We start from the raw sequence: 21084 nt of genomic DNA, 5'->3' as shown, positions 1-21084 counted from the left end.
TTTGCCAGCAGCGATACACTTAAAAAGAACACACAATACACAATAAGATTTAACACAAACATCCACTGCAGCATTCTTCACTGTGGTGAAAGGCAACAAAGTTCAGTCCTCCTCCCCCGTTCATCCGTGGTCGTGGCCATAAACCCTCTGTAGTCGCCGCTATGGACGGCCCGATGTACAGGCCCTTTCGTCAAGATGATCAAAACTCCGACATCGGGACTGTCAAACACACGGTCAAATGGGGGAGGCACAGTGGTGCAGCGGTAGAGTTGCTGCCTTAAGGGCCTGTCCCACCAGCATGCGATTCCATGCGTTTGGCGCGAGCAAACGGAAGCGGAGCTTGCGCTAAGTTTGCGGTAAGTACGTGGTAAGTAGGCACTAATTACGTGGTAAGTACGCGCGTGACGTAATTTACATCATACTCACGAATCAGCTGGACAGGAGGCAGGCTGACTGAATTTGGATGTCGCAGGGCGTCGGGCGGTGACGTCATTGCGCAATGCCACATGCTAGGCGTACACCATCAAGACGCTGCGTATGACTTCAAGATACTGCGTACGCCGTCAAGACGCTGCGTACGCCCTCAATGCGCCTGCGGGCCGACAGGCCGGTGGCGTGCGGAATTTTCGGACAGTGCAGAATTTTCGGAGCCCCGCGCGATGTCGGGACCAGCCCCGCACAACTTTGTACACCTCCTCGCTTGGAAGTGGGATCAGCCCCGCGCGGCCGTACGCCTCAAGCAACCACGTTTGGTCGCGCTAGACGCATGCAATCGCATGCTAGTGGGACAGGCCCTTTACAGCACCAGAGACCCAGACTCAACCCTGAATACAGGTGGTGTCTGTATGGAGTAGGCACATTCTCCCTGTGACCGCGTGGGTTTCCTCCAGGCGCTCCGGTTTCCTCCAACTTTCCAAAGACGGGGTTTGTAGATTAATTGGCCTCTGTAAATTGTCCCTAGTGTGTAGGATAGAACTAGTGTATGCGTGATCGCAGGTGGTCTCGGTGGGCTGAAGAGGCGGTTTCCATGTTGTATCTTTAAACTAAATTAAACTAGATTTCATTCTTACAAATGCTACCAACAAGTGGGATAATTTTTGGTTTAAAGCAGTAGCATAAAGCAGGTAAAAGAAAATCAGAACATTATTCTTTATGCTACTGCTTTAAACCAAAAATTATCCCACTTGTTGGTAGCATTTGTCTCTCAGTTAATTTTTTTTTTTAATTAGTTGTCTGGAATGTAAAGAGTATCAAATCTATGTGAATTTTAGATACCACTACAAAATAAAATATTGGCTTGTCTACACTTGGCTTCCCCCTTTAACAACTAGGTTTTCACTGATCCTTTGGTTTCTGTCCCCAATTGTCACCATCTATCAGCCTAGTATGAGTTTATTTTCTAGCCTCCAGTATCCACAGTAAAGTAAAAAATAACAACCATGTAATTTCCTTCACTGAAATTACTGGTAATTTGGTACGAGTTGCTTATTAGTCGTTGGCACTTACAGTGATTGTCAGTTTGTTCAGTTCATGCAGCTGAAATTGAACACCCACCCTCTATTTATGCAGCTCCTGAATAATGTTGTCATTCTGAGTTTCACTTTTACATATTAATACATTCTGCAATAACTTAGCAAGCTCCAAGTTATTTCTGTTAGGAGTGGCAACATTAATCATAAAGAAACTGAGAGGGACAGTGTTTGAAAGGACATAAGTTACTGTGTTCCCCCTTCAAACTAATGTTCCAATATTTTAAAGACAAGGGGTCACAGTTTAACGATAAGGGGAAAGTCTTTTAGGACCGAGATGAGAAAAACATTTTTTACACAGAGAGTGGTGAATCTGTGGAATTCTCTGCTACAGAAGGTAGTTGAGGCCAGTTCATTGGCTATATTTAAGAGGGAGTTAGATGTGGCCCTTGTGGCTAAAGGTATCAGGGGGTATGGAGAGAAGGCAGGTACAGGATACTGAGTTGGATGATCAGCCATGATCATACTGAATGGCGGTGCAGGCTCGATGGGCCGAATGGCCTACTCCTGCGCCTATTTTCTATGTTTCTATGTTTCTAAGATCATTGCAATGGCTCTTCAAGTAATTGAAAATTAAAGCTCAAGAAAGGTAGATTATAAAGTTATGATGTAACTTCCTTCAATAACTAAAGTTGGAAAAGGGTTAGGATTGAGTACCTATAAAAGTGTTGTGCTAAAGCAATGAAGTTGATTCCTTTCTCACTCCAGTCATCTCCATCTTACTGAGAGATTGTGAAATACTCTGCTTCTTACAGGACATGGACTCAGAATGTCACCAGCACCTAAGATAGCAATGACATGGCAACCTGACGGAAGATGGAAAAGAGGCCGACCAAAACCAAAACATTCCAGAAGGATTTGGAAGCCGGGGACGCTAACCTAACAAGGGTACAAGATGACCGAACAGAATGGCGAAAGTTTGCTGCCCAATGTACTCAACAATGTGGGAGGAACTAAGTCCAAGCAAGTCTACCTCCTCAGAAGACTATGGATATAGGCATATCTCCAATTGACTCTTACCTATTTTTATAGATGTACCAAAGAAAGCATCCTAGTGGGATGAATCAACACAACTTTGTTTGGCAACTGCTTTTCCAAGACCACAAGAAATGCCAGCATTGTGGAGGTAGCCCAGACGATCAAACAAATTATCCTCTCCCCCTTTGATTTAATCTACACTTCACACTGCCTCGTGAAAGGAGCCAACATAGTCAAGGACCACTCACACCCCAATTATTTTCTTGTGTAGGAAGGAACTGCAGAAGATGGTTTAAACCGAAGATAGACACAAAATGCTGGAGTAACTCAGCGGGACAGGCTTCTCTCCAGAGATGCTGCCTGTCTCTCTGAGCTACTCCAGCATTTTGTGTCTATATCCAATTATTTTATTTTTCCCTTTTCCTGTCAGGGAGTAGATGCAAAAACTTGAATGTACATACCAACGGATTGAGGATCAGTTTTTTCCCGCTGTTATCAGAGTATAGAACGAACCTCTTGTAAGCTAAAGATGTGGTCCCAATCTCCCAACCAACCTTGTTGCTGCCCATGCAATTTTTCAAATCTTTTTCCGTAGTTGTTACAATATATTCTGCACGAGGTTTATTTTTCTCTTTGCACTATCTATTTAATTTGTGTATAGTTTGATTATACTCATGTACGGTACGATCTGAATGGATATCAGGCAAAACAATGTTTCTCACTGTATCTCGGTGTACATGACGATAATAAACTGATACTGACTGCAAATGCAACAGAGGCAGAGTGTTCCTGAACATGGACCAATTATGCATATTTAAACTTGACATGGTCAATACTAGGGTTTGGTGAAAATCAATTGATCAGAAACATTAGCAGAGTCTCTCTCCACAGGTGTTGTCTGATTTTAAACTTTAAACTTTAGAAATACAGCGTGGAAACAGGTCCTACAGCCCAGTGAGTTTGTGTCGACCTGTGATCACCCCGTACACTAATCTACACACACTTGGGACAATTTTTACAATTTACCAAAGCCAATTACCCTACCAACCTGCACGTCTTTGGAGCTTGGGAGGAAATCGGAACAACCGGAGAAAAACCATGTGGTCATGGAGAATGTACAAACTCCATATAGACAGCACCCGTAGTCACAATCAAACCCGGGGTCTCTGAGGCTGTAAGGCAGCTTCACTATCATTGCACCATTGTGCTGCCCTGATCTATCTAATAATTGTCACAATTTTAATGTAGTACAGTTTACCCTAGATTGAGAGACAAATACCAGAGGTCAAAGTTTCATCTTAAGAGTCATTTAACAGTGGCAGGGAAAGTTCTTTGATCTGAGAGTTGGAAATTGTATTGTATATCTTTATTGTCATTTCCTGAGTATTCACATACCCAGAGGAAACAAAAAAACGTTGCTCAACCAGTGTCCATTCAGTGTGCATTAAAAATAAATAGAAATAAAAAATACATATATCATGAACAAATTTAACACTCTACTAAACATTCAACAGGCGTTCCGATCGGCAGCGGCACAGCAGTGGCTCTGCTGCAGTGTGTCGCGATACTTGGCAGGGGGCAAAGTCCATTTAGCAGTCTTATAGCCTGTGGGAAGAAGCTGAGGAGCATCCTGCTGGTTTTGCAGCTAATGCTCCTGTACCTCTTCCCAGATGGCAGGATGGAGAAAATGTCATGCAATGGGTGGTAGGGGTCTTTGATGATGGAGATGGCTCTGCTGATACATCTCTTCCTGTATATGTCCAGCATATACCAAATATTTGGTATTCTCTGCACTATAGAACAATGGAGGTCTCACCACTGCCGTTGCTTCAGTTCACCACCGCCAAGGCCCCACCGTGGCCGACGCCCCCACTTCAGGTGTCCGTCTTGTCCATCGGTCGACGCCACCATCGGCCGCTGCACCGACCTCTCCACCAATCCTGCCGAGTCCTCTCTTGAGGCCTCCATGGTGCCGACCCGGGCCCCAGTTTAGTTGATCTCAAATCCAGGAAGACAACTGGGATTAGAGCATTTTACATTTCATGAATCTCTTCAGAGATCAACCACAACTTGCCTGGTCTGTACCACTATAGTGCCCTAAAGTTTGCTCCAAAGTTCCAAATGAACAACTCAAGATTCCGGATCAAATCCGGTATTGCACAGTAAATAGCTTCATCAATTGAAAGGAATAAGAATACAATGGTACTAACATTAGAATCAAAAAATCCTGGTTAAATGAATTTAAATTTGTTAGCAGGATGAAGAGGCCCTGGGTAAAGTATAGTTGCTTGGTCAGTCCAAGAAAGTGCTTGTGACTTGTCTTTTTGACTTAGTCCAGTAAATATGCTGATCGCCCTCTAAATAGTGAAATAATTTAGAAAAGTGTGACAAAGTTACAATGAAAGGGTAGCAATATAATGTCATGACACGGCAGGGGCATGGGGTGGTGACTGAGAATGAAGGAAGGTCCCGAGGGTGGGGAGTATTGGGGTTGATGGAGGGCATGATGTAGATATGTTGCAAAGTTGAAGGTCGCTGAAAATCTGTCCCAGGCCGTGTGCGCGATTTTGGCGCCGTTTAGAGGGGGGCGGGTTTAAAAGGCGATTTTCCCTAGGCTGTTCAAATCGAGGTTTTTCAGCCTAGTTAATTATTAACGAAAAATCGCTGGAAGATTCTGTAGCTGGAGCTATTTTTAGTTTTAAGGGTTTTATTTACTTGTTATAGTAGGTTAAAAATTAACCTCTAAACCCGCGACCGCCGACAACGGGTCGGATTTCATACAGGGGAAAATGGAAGGTAGGCTGTTTATTTTTACGTTAAAAAGGGCTTCTTAAGATCCCTTTATACAAAGTTTAATGTTGTGAGTAGCTAATTTGGGCCCCATTATATCCCGCAGTATTTTTCTGGGCATTTGAGGGCACAAATCTAGCGCAATGTGAACGTTCTAAACCAGCGCGTTCACAGGATCCCACTGGAAAGCTGATTAAAATGGACTTTAATTTATAGCAATTGAACACTAAATTCCTTCCATTTGGCCTATAAATTAATATAAATGAGATTTAAAAATTATGTTTTATTGTGAATTATTTGTGAATATTATTTGGACACTTAGGCTATTTAAAAATGTTAATCATTTATTAAGAAATGGATAGATGTTTAGGTCTAGTAATTGAAGTTTGAAATTAGCTACAATTGGGTAACTAACTAATTATATGCTTTCATTTCAGGTCATCCAAGTAAGATTATTTTATATTTGTTTCAGAATGCTTCAATCTATGATAACTGAAAATTTCATTCAGTTCTCTTAATTTTTAAGAAAGTTATGTGCTTTTGACTGTCCACGATCACAGCTTTTTTGTTATGTCCATAGAAAATCAATAGGGAGCAAGATGCTAATTTCCGAGTATGAAAATGACCATAACTTTTTAAATACATGAGATATGAAAGTGAATTAGGTGTCAAATTAAACTTCTTTTTATGCTTTATCTGATGGGATAAATTGCAGACTTGATTGTTTAAATCTCAACATTTTGTAACATTGCTACATGATGGGGAAGTGAGGGGTGAGGGGTGCCGACAACGATGGGGGGACACAGCGGGAGTGAGGGTAGGGAAGGCCTGCTGCTATGTGCAGCAGCAGACAGTAGATAGGACTGAACATAGGACACAAAATACTGGAGTAACTCAGCGGGAGAGGCAACATCTCTGGAGAGGATGAATGGGTGACGTTTCGGGTCGAGACCCTTCTTCACCTGTTTGGTGAACTTTTGTAATTTGTCGAAGCCAAAACGTGGTGACACGTGTTCTGCCTCGGTCAGGTCTGCTCGATGATTTTACCAGGGTGTCTGCAAAACACTAAGGTACATGTGACAATAGAGAATCAAGGAATCATTGAATATGCTCAATTTGCAGAGTATAATATTCCCTTGAAATGAGTATCATTCAATGCTCCTTTCAACTATACCCTCCAAATTCAAGAGAGTCAAGAGAGAGTTTATTGTCATGTGGCCCAGATAGGACAATGTAATTCTTGCTTGCTGCAGCACAACAGAATATTGTAAGCAAAAAATACAGAACAGTTCAGTTCAATATACACATAAATAAGCAGATAAAGTGCAATAGGCTGTTACAGTTCAGAGTCTGTTTGTTGGTGAGTTTAATAGCCTGATGGCTCTGGGGAAGTAGCTGTTCCTGAACCTGGATGTAACAGATTTCAGGCTCCTGTACATTCTGCCCGATGGTAGCGGAGAGATGAGTGTGTGGCCAGGATGGTGTGGGTCCTTGATGATGTTGGCTGCCTTTTTGAGGCAGCGACTGCGATAGATCTCTTCGATGGTGGGGAGGTCCGAGCCGATGATGGACTGGGCAGTGGTCACAACTTTCTGCATCCTTTTACGCTCCTGGATGCTCAAGTTGCCGAACCAAGCCACGATGCAACCAGTCAGCATGCTGTCTACTGTGCACCTGTAGACGTTCGAGAGAGTCCTCTTTGACATACCGACTCTCCGTAGTCTTCTCAGGAAGTAGAGGTGCTGATGTGCTTTCTTTATAATTGCATCAGTGTGCTAGGACCAGGAAAGATCTTCGGAAATGTGCACGCCCAGGAATTTGAGGTTCTTGACCCTTTCCACCATCGTACCGACTCCAACTGGTCCAGAACGCAGCCGCCCGACTCATTACACATACCAAATCCTGGCATCACATCACTCCAGTCCTCAAACAACTTCACTAGCTTCCCACCTCCCACCGGATCAACTGCAAAATCCTGATCCTCACCTACAAAGCCCTCCACCATCTGCCCCCCCCCATATCTCACTGACCTCCTCTCCCCCTACCAACCTTCATGGTCCCTCAGATCCACATCAGCCGGTCTCCTCTCCATCCACAAGTCCAACCTCCGCAGTTTTGGGGACAGAGCCTTCTCCAGGACAGCTCCCAGGCTCTGGAACTCCCTCCCCCAACTGATCCACAATTCTATGTCCCTCACCATCTTCCAATCCCGCCTCAAGACCCATCTCTTCACCTCTGCCTATCCTTAGCCCCACGTCCCCCTCCCTTTTCATCTGTGCATTAATTGCCTCATATTGTGTTTTGTATTGAATTCTGTCTTTACTTTGTGTACTAGTCATGTCTCTACTATTTATTTCATTCCCCTTACATGTTTTTCCTCTACCTGCTAAATTTTTGTAAGGTGGCCTTGAGACTCTTGAAAGGCGCCCATAAATAAAATGTATTATTATTATTATTATTATAAATGGGATTGTGAGTCCCTATCCTACCCCTTCCAAAGCTCCCAATCAGTTCCTTGGTTTTGCTGGTGTTGAGAGCCAGGATATTGTGCTGGCACCATTTGGTCAATCGGTCGATCTCACTTCCATACTCAATTCATGGGTGAAAGAATCGGCAAAAGCTTCCAAACACTCAACATTAAGATGATAATTAACATTGCTGTTGCTTTTGACACCTGTTTATATGTGTAATTCCCAAGTTAAAAGTAAAGCCAGCAAGAAATGCAAATTGTTTCATTAAGTAGGAAATGCGGCATTAAAACAGCAGCTGAAGATAATCCATGTCCAAATCTATTCTCGCCCCTGCTGCTGAGCCAGTGATCCATATGATATTGTCCACATTTGTCGACTGGTTCATTGCAAAGGGCTGAGTTATTCCAGCCCTTTGTGTCCATCTCAACAAAACCATGGCCATTTGTGAAACCTTGTGCTGCACAAATTGTCTCTTTCATCTCCCACGTCACAGCAGATACTACGTTTCTGGGCTGTAAAGAACGCTGGAGCAACCCGAGGCTGTTTAAGAAGTCAGACATGTTCCACAGTGTCAATTTGCAAGAGATTAGCCCTAGTACCAGATAAGAATGTCCATGAGAACTGAGACAAGGGGCACTTTTTAAATGTAAGTAACTCAGGTCCTGTAGATTAAATACAGAATTTAGGAACAATTCCATTACACAGCAAAGAAACATAGAAACATAGAAAATAGGTGCAGGAGTAGGCCATTCAGCCCTTCGAGCCTGCACCGCCATTCAATATGATCATGGCTGATCATCCAACTCAGTATCCTGTACCTGCCTTCTCTCCATACCCCCTGATCCCTTTAGCCACAAGGGCCACATCTAACTCCCTCTTAAATATAGCCTCAACTACCTTCTGTGGCAGAGAGTTCCAGAGATTCACCACTCTCTGTGTGAAAAATGTTTTTCTCATCTCGGTCCTAAAGGATTTCCCCTTTATCCTTAAACTGTGACCCCTTGTCCTGGACTCCCCCAACATCGGGAACAATCTTCCTGCATCTAGCCTGTCCAACCCCTTAAGAATTTTGTAAGTTTCTATAAGATCCCACCTCAATCTTCTAAATTCTAGCGAGTACAAGCCGAGTCTATCCAGTCTTTCTTCATATGAAAGTCCTGACATCCCAAGAATTAGTCTGGTGAACCTTCTCTGTACTCCCTCAATGGCAAGAATGTATTTCCTCAGATTTGGAGATCAAAACTGTAAGCAATACTCCAGGTGTGGTCTCACCAATACCCTGTACAACTGCAGTAGAACCTCCCTGCTCCTATACTCAAATTCTTTTGCTATGAATGCTAACATACCATTCGCTTTCTTACCATTCACTTCGCTGATTAGAACACAAATTAGTGACACAGCAAATGGCTGAAAAAGATGGCACAGACATAAAGACTAAATGCAAACAAGACTAAAGAAGGAACAGAGGGAGATATGAACAAAATAGAGCAGGAAGTCAATTGTAACGTGAATAAAAGCTGTGTTTCCAAGGACTCTCAAATGGCCTATTCCCAGGGTGAATCAACATCTGCAAGCCTTTCTGTCAAAGAATTAGAGCGCAAATTTCCAAACCAAAAATGAAGTCACACGATTAAAAATAAACAAGCTTGTGTGGGAAGTACTCAGCCATTCCTAGTTTGTTACACTAATCATTAACCAGAACAATACCAACAACTTCTCTCACATTTGCAATGGGAAATTTGAACTTCAACTACTGAGTCCTGGATTGCAAAAGCAAGCAATGTAGTTTTGCAAGTATTTCTAATTAATTGGCTGACAGTTACTCCCTTGAGGCTTCTGAACACAGCTCGAGGGATCTCCCCTCTGGGACATCTTAAACTGTAATGAAATGCAATGTTAGTCACGATTGCCTGCAGGTAAAGTGCATCTCCCTTCAGTGGTACACCAGTAACGTACAATATTTGCACATCGCATTAAGCCACCCACCAATGCATAGACTAGGAGAGCTATTCTGTTTATGAAGAGCAGAGTGTGCATTTGCATTGCTCTCTGCTCCACCAATCCATTCAGCTGAGGGGCTTACGTGAGAAAAACTGATGTTGCAGAGTCATAAGGCAACAAGAGGAAAGGGAAAGAGATTGATGAGATAATCCATGTTTAAGATGCTGGAAAAATCGAAGGTTGACAAAAGAATGCTGGAGAAACACAGCGGGTGAGGCAGCATCTATGGAGAGAAGGAATAGGTGACATTTCGGGTCGAGACCCTTCTTCAGACTGATGTCGGGGGCGGGAAAAAGAAAGGAAGAGGCGGAGACAGTAGGCTTCATGGGAGAGCTGGTAAGGGGGAGGGGGAAGAGGGAGAAATCAAGGGCTATCTAAAATAGTAAGATTAAACGAGAACTTACCAGTTTGAAGTTTGATCTGTATTTTATGAGGAGTTACGATGAGGGATTTCGTGAAGAACCCCGCTTCCACGCATGCGTGTCATTCTTCAAAGCAGCGGTGTGAGGTCACAGGAACCTATAATGATCTAACATAGTAAGATTATCAAAGAGATACCAGTTTTTGATATGATCATAAGAGGGTGGGAGCGGAGGGCACGAAATCCCTCATCGTAACTCCTCATAAAATACAGATCAAACTTCAAACTGGTAAGTTCTCGTTTAATCTTACTATTTTACTTCGGAGTCACGTGAGTGACTTCGTGAAGATTTCAAAGCTCTGTGACCTCATGCCGTGGAACGAGTCCATGCTTCACAACTGCCTTGGGTATTGGGAGAGAGCATCATTAGTAATTTTAAAACACAATTATACAAAGAGTTGTGTGGTATAATGAAAAAATTATATAACATTTTTTAAAATTTGAGAATCATAGCCCTGTAACCTTTCGGGCAATTATTTTGTTGGACATAAAATGTCTTCTTAATACAAATGATGGCTCCAAAATTTAACTGGTTTATTATAAAAACCTGTGGAAAAACCCTTTTTGAATGACCATCCTGCCATTCTGAGGATTTGGTCTGTGGGTACCTGTACAAATTTTTGCTGCGGATGTTGCTGCAGCCCTGGTGGAATGAGAGTTAAAACATTAGTGTCATATTTAGGACCTATTTGAGCCACCTAATATAGTTTGAGTCGTGACCCTTTCATGCGGTTTCTTTTAAGAGATAAACAACTCCATTTTCTGACCTCGAATGTTCTTAGTATATTCCATATATTGTTAGATGTGTCTTGCTATACACAGTCGGTTGCCATATGGGTGTACCATAAATTCAAACACTTGACCCGAGGAAACCCGATCTGTTTTCTTTTATTAAATCCTGTATGACAACACCAGTTTCTCGGTGAGATGATCAGGGAGTCCAGGCTCAGTTTGCTAAATGGCTGGACTTGTTGTGCGGTAAATAACACCATGAGCATAACCATCTTCCTGGTCTGTTACTGAAGTGACAACGCTGTTATGAGCTACAAGCTCCTCAGCATGTTGAGAAACGACACCCACGTCCCAGATTTCGGAGTACCTGGTTTTCTTACCAGGGGTGCGTTCCCACCGCGTGCCGCTCCATTCCTTGTGATAGGTAATTGGAGAGTGCACTTCTGGCACTATTGATGGCACTGTAGCTCCATCGATTATCATAATGGAGGCTTGTTAAAATTCCAATACGGCCAGAATGTTCTTGGCCTTTTGGTCGAGGTTGTTGTCCAAGCAGTATATGCCCCATTTCTTGATGTGTCCAAAGGTACTGCTTCCGTGTTGACAGTCTTAGTGCAGATGAGATGAGATTCATCGTCCTGTCTGACAGCCCAATGCCGTGCAGTGGGTCTTTTAGACTCTATAAACCCATAATCCATAGTCTTATGGCATGGATGACTGCCCGCAGTCACTGGATAAATAAATAATTTTTGGCTATGTTCATTAGGGAACATGGTTCTAAACCATCCCCTGTATGACCGAATGCCATGATTTAGAAGGTCAGTCGGAACTCTGAGAATTCCAGATGCCGAGTGTAGATGAATTATCCCTAGTACCCCATTGATGGGGCCGAACGGGGGAAAAACATCACCCTATGGCTTTGTTACATAACAATGCCAAGCTGGTTTTAGAATTTTAGTAAATAATATTGGAGCTAATAATTACCCCTATTGTAAGCTCTATTGCCAAAGTTCCTCTTTTAAGTCAATGCCTGCCATATAGAACCCCGCAGCTGACACCAAGTCTTATCAAGAATAAGAGTATCCATCTTAAAATGAATATCTAGAACAAATGTGTTTAGGGTTAAAATCAATGATAATCCTGCAACCGTACTCTATTTTATTTTTAATAAATATGTTTGATACAATTCTAATGTTCCATAAAATGTATGCTCAATCACATCTTTTGTGTACAATTTTTGTAGACCATGTGGGTTTTATGTAAGGACAAAATGCCCTTCTGGTGTATGTTGTACTGTGGTTATTGGGATGAGTAAATCTTATCAGATAACCCTGAATACTGCTGAGATTATATGAATCTGTAGTGATTATATACCATACATAACTGTAGTGTTGTAACCTCCCCTACCATCATAGGTCCCTATTTTAAACAGAAGAAACCCCACCCACCTACCTCCATGGTTACAGGTGGTTGCGTTATTTCCTTGTTTTTTTTTTGTTTTTTTTTTTGAAAAAAGGAGGTTCTGGTTTGATATCTCTTGTTCGGGGTTGTGTGGGAGGTTGAGGTTTCCGCATCTTCCAGGGTGGCTGCCCTGGCCATACCCTAAAAAAGGATCCTGCGGGTTATTGATTTCTAGCACTGCCACTGGTATGAGCCACATTTTTTATGGCGTTGCCTGTGGCCGGTATCATGCTCCAAAATAGGCCCTTGCACTGGCCTTGATGAGCCCCAGTGTCTTGACTTTGTCCACTCACGGTTCTTTGTTTGCAAATGGGGTAGCATTTTTTGGGGTCCCAGTGCTGGCTGAATGGCCGCCTTCCACGTGTAGTTCAGGTCATATTGCATATTACTAAACAGAGCTAGTGCGTCTTGATGGTCTTTGGTTACCTACGTTTAGTCCAGGGTGCGGGTGTATTCTATGATGCCTTCCGTCAATCCCTTTAAGGTTCTCTGGATCTTGAGGTCCTGTTCCTGATGTTCGTCCCCATATGCTGCCAAATGCATTGGTTTACACTGGGCACCTGTAATGCCTCACCGTTGCCAGGTGGCAGATGTCTGGCCAGTGTCTGTAAATTTTTCCCTGTTGGCGTTTGTGGCCAGACATATAGTAATACTATTGCCATCCTGGATCCAAGTCTACCCATGTTTGACTTGGTTAAAGTAATCAGCCACCATGTCCAGCAGAGTCCCTGCTGTGTTAGGATCATGGGACGCTGTATTACCAGGCTCTGGCCCATCAGGGTCCTGCCTACTCTTTTTTATAGAGTTAGAGATCTCTAGGGTCCCGCACGGGGTACCCATGTGGGCTTAACTGCTGCCCACTTGTCTTTTGTTCTGCGGACCCCTCTTGCAAGTCAACCCAGAACTGACCCACAGTGCTCCCCTCTGATGGGGTAGAAGCATTGTGCAGCCCTCAAAAAGGTACTGCTGTGGGTTTATCACGTTGGAGCAAGGCTCCATACACCGCTTCTTCCCGCTCTAGCCCTCTCGGGCGCTGGTTGCCGGCGGTTTTATGCAAAGTCGGACCCTCTGAGTCCACTACCTTGTTTGATTTGTGTCTAGCCTTACCGCTCGGCCGCATGGAGCTGGCCCGTGCGGGGCCGACATCGGGCACAGCTGATCCCACTACGGATGATCCAAGTGCCGCTGGCTGCTGCTGGCTGCCCGCTGTTCCACGGTCCTCCTTCTCCAGTATTGTCCTTCCTTCCGTGGAGTGGATATGGCCGGTGTGGAGGATAACTGGCACAGCTGCTTCCATCTATTCCTTTAAACCCGGCACCAACGCTCTCAGCGCTCCTGGCTGCTCCTTTATCTTAGACCCCTGGGACCCACCCCCGTACTGACGGTACTGGTCCCTTCCGGTCGTTGCAGCCGGTCAACCCCACTGTAATGCCCTCAATTCTGGGCACTCCTACTTATATGGTCCTTAGCTAAGGGACATATAAGACATTAAAACTGATGATAACAGCTACTATAGATTTTATTAATATATGGTCCCTAGATAAGGGACGTATCAGATATTAAACTGATAAGAACAGATACTACACTTAATCTTAGCCAAAAAGCCTAGAAGCGATCATTGTAACTAAAAAACCCCGCTGGGACCGACCCTGGTACTCACATACTGGTCCCTTGTAGTAGAGTGCAGCCAGTCAACTGCAAAGTCCTTTGCTGCTGAGAAATTTTTTTTTTCACCGTGCTGGAGCGAAGTTGGGCACAGGTGTTTTCCTCCTCCGGGAATCGATGTGCCCATGCTGCTCCTGCCGCTGCCAGTGCCCCTGCAGCTGTCAGTGCTCCTGCAGCTGCCGGCTGCCACTGCTGCTGCCGCTGCCAGTGCTCGTGCTGCCAGTGCTCCTGCAGCTGCCAGTACTCCTGCAGCTGCCGGTACTCCTGCAGCTGCCGGCTGCCACTGCTGCTGCCGCTGCTGCTGCCGCTCCTCCGCGGTTCTCCCGCCGGCCTTCTGCAGCTTACATGGACCCGGTCCATGTCTGCACCTAGAAGGTAAGTGGAAGGAAACGCAGGGTCTCTTACCTGCTGTTCCCGACTTTCCTTCTCCCGCTGGTGACCGTCGTTCCCTCCGTTGCGGGTTCGAGCCGCTCGGACCGACCCCGGTATCCACGGGCCTGGTCCTTCGCGGCAGTTCCGCAGCCGGTAAAACCCGGCTGTTCCTATCCCGGTGCCTACCTTTTGGAGAAGGTTTTCGTCCCCAACGTCCCGTTCCTACTCCATCAGTGCTTCTGCACTCGCTGAGTGTTTCGAGCCCCGGTACCGCTGGTCCGTGCTGTCTGTCCCGCAGCCTCTGCGCTGGCTGCTAGCGACTGGTCCCAAGCCAGTCTCGCTTGAGACTGGCATACGGACCTCTTTACTTTGCTTCCCGCCCGGCCGAGAGGTGAATTTTGCCGGTGCGGGAGCAAAGTCGGGCACAGGTTGTTCCCCTCCAGGGAAACTCGTGCTGTTGCTGCTGCCGGCTGCTCGCCCTCCACGGGTCTCCACGCCAGCTTTCCGCAGCCACCTAAAAGTAAGTAGTAAAAAAGGGAAACGCAGAGTCTCTTACCTGCTGTTCCCGACTTTCAAATTCTCCCGTTTGGGGAACGCCGTTCCCCCTGTGTGACTCGTTGCAATGCGTGTAGCGATATGACACGCATGCGTGGAAGCGGGGTTCTTCACGAAGTCACTCACGTGACTCCGAAGTAAAATTAGAGAAGTCAATGTTCATACTGCTGGGGTGTAAACTACCTAAGCGAAATATGAGGTGCTGGTCCTCCAATTTACGCTGGGACTTACTCTGGCAATGGAGCAGACAGATAGCCCAGTTGGTCACTGATCTGAATGGCCTCCTGTCTCATAATATGTAAGTAATGCAGAGATCAAACCTGGTCGCTCTAAGTAGGAGACGTGCACATATCTACCAGCAGGCCAATGATAAAGAGAGCAGATTTACCATATTCCACGTATGTGCTTATCAATCAGACCGAGTCCAGTCCAGACTCACATTTTGAAGAAGGGTCTCGACCTGAAACGTCACCTATTCCTTTTCTCCAGTGATGCTGCCTGGCCCACTGAGTTACTCCAGCATTTTGTTTCTATCTTCAATGTATGCCAGCATCTGCAGTTCCTTCCGACACATTGATTATCAATCAACTTGGTTTCTGATTTGCCAGTGGGGAAAAATGTTTGTTACCATAGATCAAACACAGTAAGCAAGATAGAGGATGCAGAAGGAATCAGATGTTGAATAAGGATACTGTAGTAAGATGCTATAAGTGTAGTTCCAAATGCATACTAACCATACCATCTCACATATCTGCAGCCTTTAGAAGGATGAAACTTGTTTCAATTCTTACCAGTATCTGAAACAGCACACTATGCTTCCAGCAGGTTAAAATTAGAACCAACACATTCAAACAAATCATTTCAGCATAAATCAAAAATGGATATATCCCACATGTTCTAAACCCTGGTATTTCCTTATCTGATGAGTCAACAATGGACCAAAATAGTTTCTCTCACTTCATTTTAAAAGCCATCTTCCACATTCAAAGTATCAATTCACAGCTTCTGATTCCCAATTTAGACTTTAAAGATACAGCACAGAAGCAGGCTCTTCGACCCGCCTAGTCCATGCCAACCGCTGGTCCCGTACACAAGCACTATCCTACACACTAGCGACAATTTCCAATTTTACTGAAGCCAATTCACCTACAAACCTGTACATCTTTGGAGTGTGGGTGGAAACCAAAGCACCCGGAAAAAACCCACGCGGTCACGGGCAGAACGAACAAACTTCAAAAAGACAGCACCCATAGTCAGGATCGAACCCGGGTCTCTGGTGCTGTAAAGCAGCAACTCTATGGCTGCGCCCCTGTGCCACCCTAATTCTGGAAATCTCCAACTCACTCTTCCTTCTGAGAGATACTATGACTCAATTGCAAAACAGTAAATATTAATGCTTCCTTAAAGCTTTTCACTGTAGTTGCTGCCCCATCATCGTGTGGTCAAATGCAATTAGATTTCCAGTGTTGCTGCCTTTTAAAATAAAAGTAGGGCAAGTTATAGCTGGTAATATTTGGTGAGTTTTTAAGATAAGGTCACTTCGTTGATCCTAATTCATGTCGAACAATTGCTCAAAGGGAGATGCGCCTGAAGAAAAAATAAATTGTTTTTATCATCTCCTTCAAATCTAAATGATGAAAGTTTACCGACCTGAAGACCTGAACATTGTTTCTCCTGTACAACTGCTGCCTGACCTGCTGTATATTACCAGCACTTACCAAAGTGACCATTTGTGAATTTACTTCATGAACAAAAAATAAGTTTGATATTTCATATGTTCATAAGCTCTAGAAGCAGTATTAAGCCATTTGGCACATCAAGTCCACTCCGCCATTCAATAATGGCTGATCCATTTTTCCCTCTTAACCCCCTACCCCCCATAACTCCTGATATCCTTATTGATCGAGAATCTATCAATCTCCACCTTAAAAATATCCATTGACAGATTCACCACCCTCTGACTAAAGAAATCCCTCCTCATTGTTCCCGATGTTGTTAGGGAAGTCCAGGACAAGGGGTCACAGCTTAAGGATAAAGGGAAAATCCTTTAAAACCGAGATGAGAAGAACTTTTTCACACAGAGAGTGGTGAATCTCTGGAACTCTCTGCCACAGAGGGTAGTTGAGGCCAGTTCATTGGCTATATTTAAGAGGGAGTTAGATGTGGCCCTTGTGGCTAAGGGGATCAGGGGGTATGGAGAGAAGGCAGGTACGGGATACTGAGTTGGATGATCAGCCATGATCATATTGAATGGCGGTGCAGGCTCGAAGAGCCGAATGGCCTACTCCTGCACCTAATTTCTATGTTTCTATGTTTCTATCCCCTTTGTTCTGTTATTCTAGGTATGTTCTTTTATTCTGAGGCTATGGTCTCTGTTCCTTGGCTCTCCCACTAGTGGAAACAACCTCTCCACATTCACTCTATCCAGGCCTTTCACTATTCATTAAGTTTCAATGAGGTCTCCCCCTCATCCTTCTAAACTCCAGCAAGTACAGGCCCAGTGCCTTCAAATGATCATCATTCCTGGGATCATTCTCATAAACCTCCTCTGGACCCTCTCCAATGCCAGCACATCCTTCCACTGATTTGGGGCCCAAAACTGCTCACAATTCTCTAAAATGCGGTTGGACCAGTGCCTTATAAAGTCTCAGCATTACATTCATGGTTTTATTTCCTAGCCCTCTCGAAATAAATGGCAGCATGGCATTCGTTGTATTTATATTAACAGCAGTGATTATTTCTGGAACTTAAACCGCAGGGGTAAAATATATTCTTGAATATTAATGCAGATCGATAATAATGATTCCGTTTCATGATATTCAATTTTAAGTCATGGAAGTGGTCCACACATTATCATCCACTCAGAGCTGCCACCCTAGGCAAATTTTCCAATGTTTCAGCTCTTTAAATGGAAAATAGGTGCAGGAGGAGGCCATTCGGCCCTTCGAGCCAGCACCGTTTGAGACAATAGTATTGGTAATCTCACCATTTTACTTTGTATTTTATACTGGTTGTATTGATTTCTCTAACTTAAAGTAACCCCTGAATTCCCTCTTCCTCCATCCCTCCACCACCCAAGTCACACCAGGTTTTTGTTCTCACCTAGCAAACAGCTAACAATGACCTGTTTCCTTTATCATCGTTAGTTTTTTGCATATCTTTTATTTATTTATTCATTGATTATTGATAATTCATTTATTCAATATCTCTCTACATCACCATTTCCTTTCCCGTGAAGGGTCTCGACCCGGAACGTCACCCATTCCTTCTCTCCAGAGATGCTGCCTGTCCCGCTAAGTTAAGGCCAGCACTTTGTGTCTATCTTTGGTTGTATATACCGTTCCTCTTCGAGCTTTACCCGCTCCTTACAATCAATCCGTTGTGCTTTGACAGGTTGCCAAGGCACCTTGCAAACCCTTTGTTTTGGCTGCAGCAATCTGGTAAAGATGAAGTTGAAACCCAGGCACCACTGAATTTCAGGCAGACCTGTTCAGTCTCTTGTGCTGTTGATTCCTCAGCGCAAGCAAGATCTTGCCAGATCTGTCTCAGATCCTTTCAGAAAGCTGCGTTCAAAACTCAGTGAAAAAACACTCTTGAAATCACAATGAGGATTAGGAGAAGCTTACCATCAGAGAGTAATTCTATAGTGAAATGTTGTTGTTTCTTTTGTATGTATACATTAATCCCATCATAAGCATCCACACTAGGAATCATCTGCTTGCATGTGTTCTGCTGGATGGGTGATCCACACAATAACCCTGCTCCCTCATTGACTTCAATGCACGAAACATATAAACATAGAGAATAGGTGCAGGAGTAGGCCTTTCGGCCCTTCGAGTCAGCACCATCATTCAATATGATCATGGCTGATCATCCTAAATCAGTAGCCCGCTCCTGCTTTCTACCCATATCCCTTGATTCCGTGAGTCCTGAGCTATATCTACTCTCTCTAGAAAACATCAAGTAAACATCACAAAGTAGAAACCATGTATTCCACATCCTTCGAATGCACTGTAAGAATAAACATGAACTTGTCTGGGTAAAGCAGGCAGCACAAGAGTTAAATGTTATAAAGGGGTTTAGCACAAGCCTGGGCTGAGTTTGCGGCTCGGCTTGTAAACTCTGGAATTTAAAAGGATGAGAGGCAATCTTATTGAAACATATAAGATTATTAAGGGATTGGACACACTAGAGGCAGGAAATGTGTTCCCGATGTTGGGGGAGTCCAGAACCAGGGGCCACAGTTTAAGAATAAGGGGTAACCCATTTTGAATGGAAATGAAGAAAAACGTTTTCACACAGAGGGTTGTGAATCTGTGGAATTCTCTACCTCAGAAGGCAGTGGGGGCTAATTCTTTGGATGCTTTCAAGAGAGAGTTAGAGCTCTTAAAGATAGCGGAGTCAGGGGATATGGGGATAAGGTAGGAACAGGGTATTGATTGTGGATGATCAGCCATGATCACAGTGAATGGCGGTGCTTGCTCAAAGGGCAACATTGGCCTACTCCTGCACCTATTGTCTTTTGTCTATTGTCTAAATTAATGATTAGCTCTTAAATTATAAATTGCCTTACAAGTGACTGTAATTGTGGAGCAGAAGGTAAAGGTGGAAAGGGTATAGATAGATAGCCAATGATATATAAATCGGATAGGGTGAATATTGTAAATGAAGGACTGCAGGCATTAGTGTTTACAATAAACTATCATAAAGACTGCACAGTGGAAATGTATTTGCATAAATTATTAATATAAATTTGTCCAAAGTTAAATGAAACTAATTTTTAATTTTTGATTTGACTTTTTGCAAATGCAAGACAGCAAATGATTACAAGTATCCATCTCATTGCAAACACATTGTAATTGAAAGCTAAAGGAAGGAGAACCATTTAAAACAAGCCATTAATAGAATTATTTCTTATCCTTTAGATACAGGTATGCAAAATAAGTTTTATAAGTTATTGGAATCTCAGCACTTTTATTCTTTTTTCAGTTTTGCTAGACTTCATTTAAATGCAGGTTTTCTGAACTGATCTTATTCCTCCTCCAGTAGACCTAATAATTAGAATAATGTCTGAAAGGGGTTTTTTTTACAGCTAGCTTCTCAATTTCAAGGTATTTGATTGAATACAGAACCGGGAAAGCATGTACAGAGGCTAGTGTGGTTTAGTCTAGTTTATGTGTAGGAAGGAACTGCAGATGCTGGTTTAAACCAAAAGACACAAAATGCTGGAGTAACTCATCAGGACATGGCAGCATTTCTGGAGAGAAAGAATGGATGACGTTTCGGGTCTAGACCATGTCTGAAGAAGGGCCTCGACCCGAAACGTCATCCATTTCTTCTCTCCAGAGATGCTGCCTGTCCTGCTGAGTTACTCCAGCTTTTTATGTCTATCTTTAGTTTAGGTTATTATTGTAAATTAAGAACTTTTGAAGATTAGAGCAACCTATTATACCTGTATGACATACTCCTGCCCCCATTCGATGTTCTTGACTTTCACAGTATTTATTTGAAAATGCAACACTACTATATTCTAAGTGACTTCTCCAGTGCAAGGATAAAGGAAATACCTCGAAAAGAAGCTAAGTGCCTGCAACTAAAAGATCAAATCTGTCTTTAGATATGTGTTGACATTCCCCAAACTACACATCTGCAAGACAATGGAAAATTGGGAGAACTCAATCATGATAACAAATGTAAAATTGGTGAATCGCATACACTTTAGAGCAATGGCTTTAAAATTTAAAAGACATCAAATATTATATTTACGTGAGTTGCTATTAACCCTAGAACTGCAATTACGCTTTAAAACATGCCATGATTGATGTCAACAATCACAGAAGATTTACAGCTCACTGCACTAAAGTGGCATTTACATTTCTCCGTGCCACCCACCTTTATGTCTAGGTGAAGCAATTTAATTATGATGAGTGAAAAATAAAAACAACTGCAGTCAATGGAAATGGAAAACAAAAATAAAAATGTTGAAAGTAGTCAGCAAGTCAGGCTGCATGTGCCCTGCAATTATGAGTAGCTTTGTGCCACGAGTCTTTGTTAACCTAGCTGAACTCCCCTGCATTCTTTATGTGAGCGTGTTTACAGATACTGGAGA

At 43.5% G+C, this 21084-nt stretch overlaps 1 pseudogene; it reads right to left on the bottom strand.

Annotated features, from left to right (window-relative positions):
• Positions 1 to 13832: 13832 nt before the first annotated feature.
• On the bottom strand, positions 13833 to 13999 carry LOC129706590 (U2 spliceosomal RNA; annotated as a pseudogene).
• Between the last annotated feature and the right edge of the window lie 7085 nt (positions 14000 to 21084).

This window comes from Leucoraja erinacea, chromosome 19 (genome assembly GCF_028641065.1).
Source record: "Leucoraja erinacea ecotype New England chromosome 19, Leri_hhj_1, whole genome shotgun sequence".
In the NCBI taxonomy this organism is placed as follows: Eukaryota; Metazoa; Chordata; class Chondrichthyes; order Rajiformes; family Rajidae; genus Leucoraja; species Leucoraja erinaceus.
This window is presented reverse-complemented; position numbering and strand designations above follow the sequence as displayed.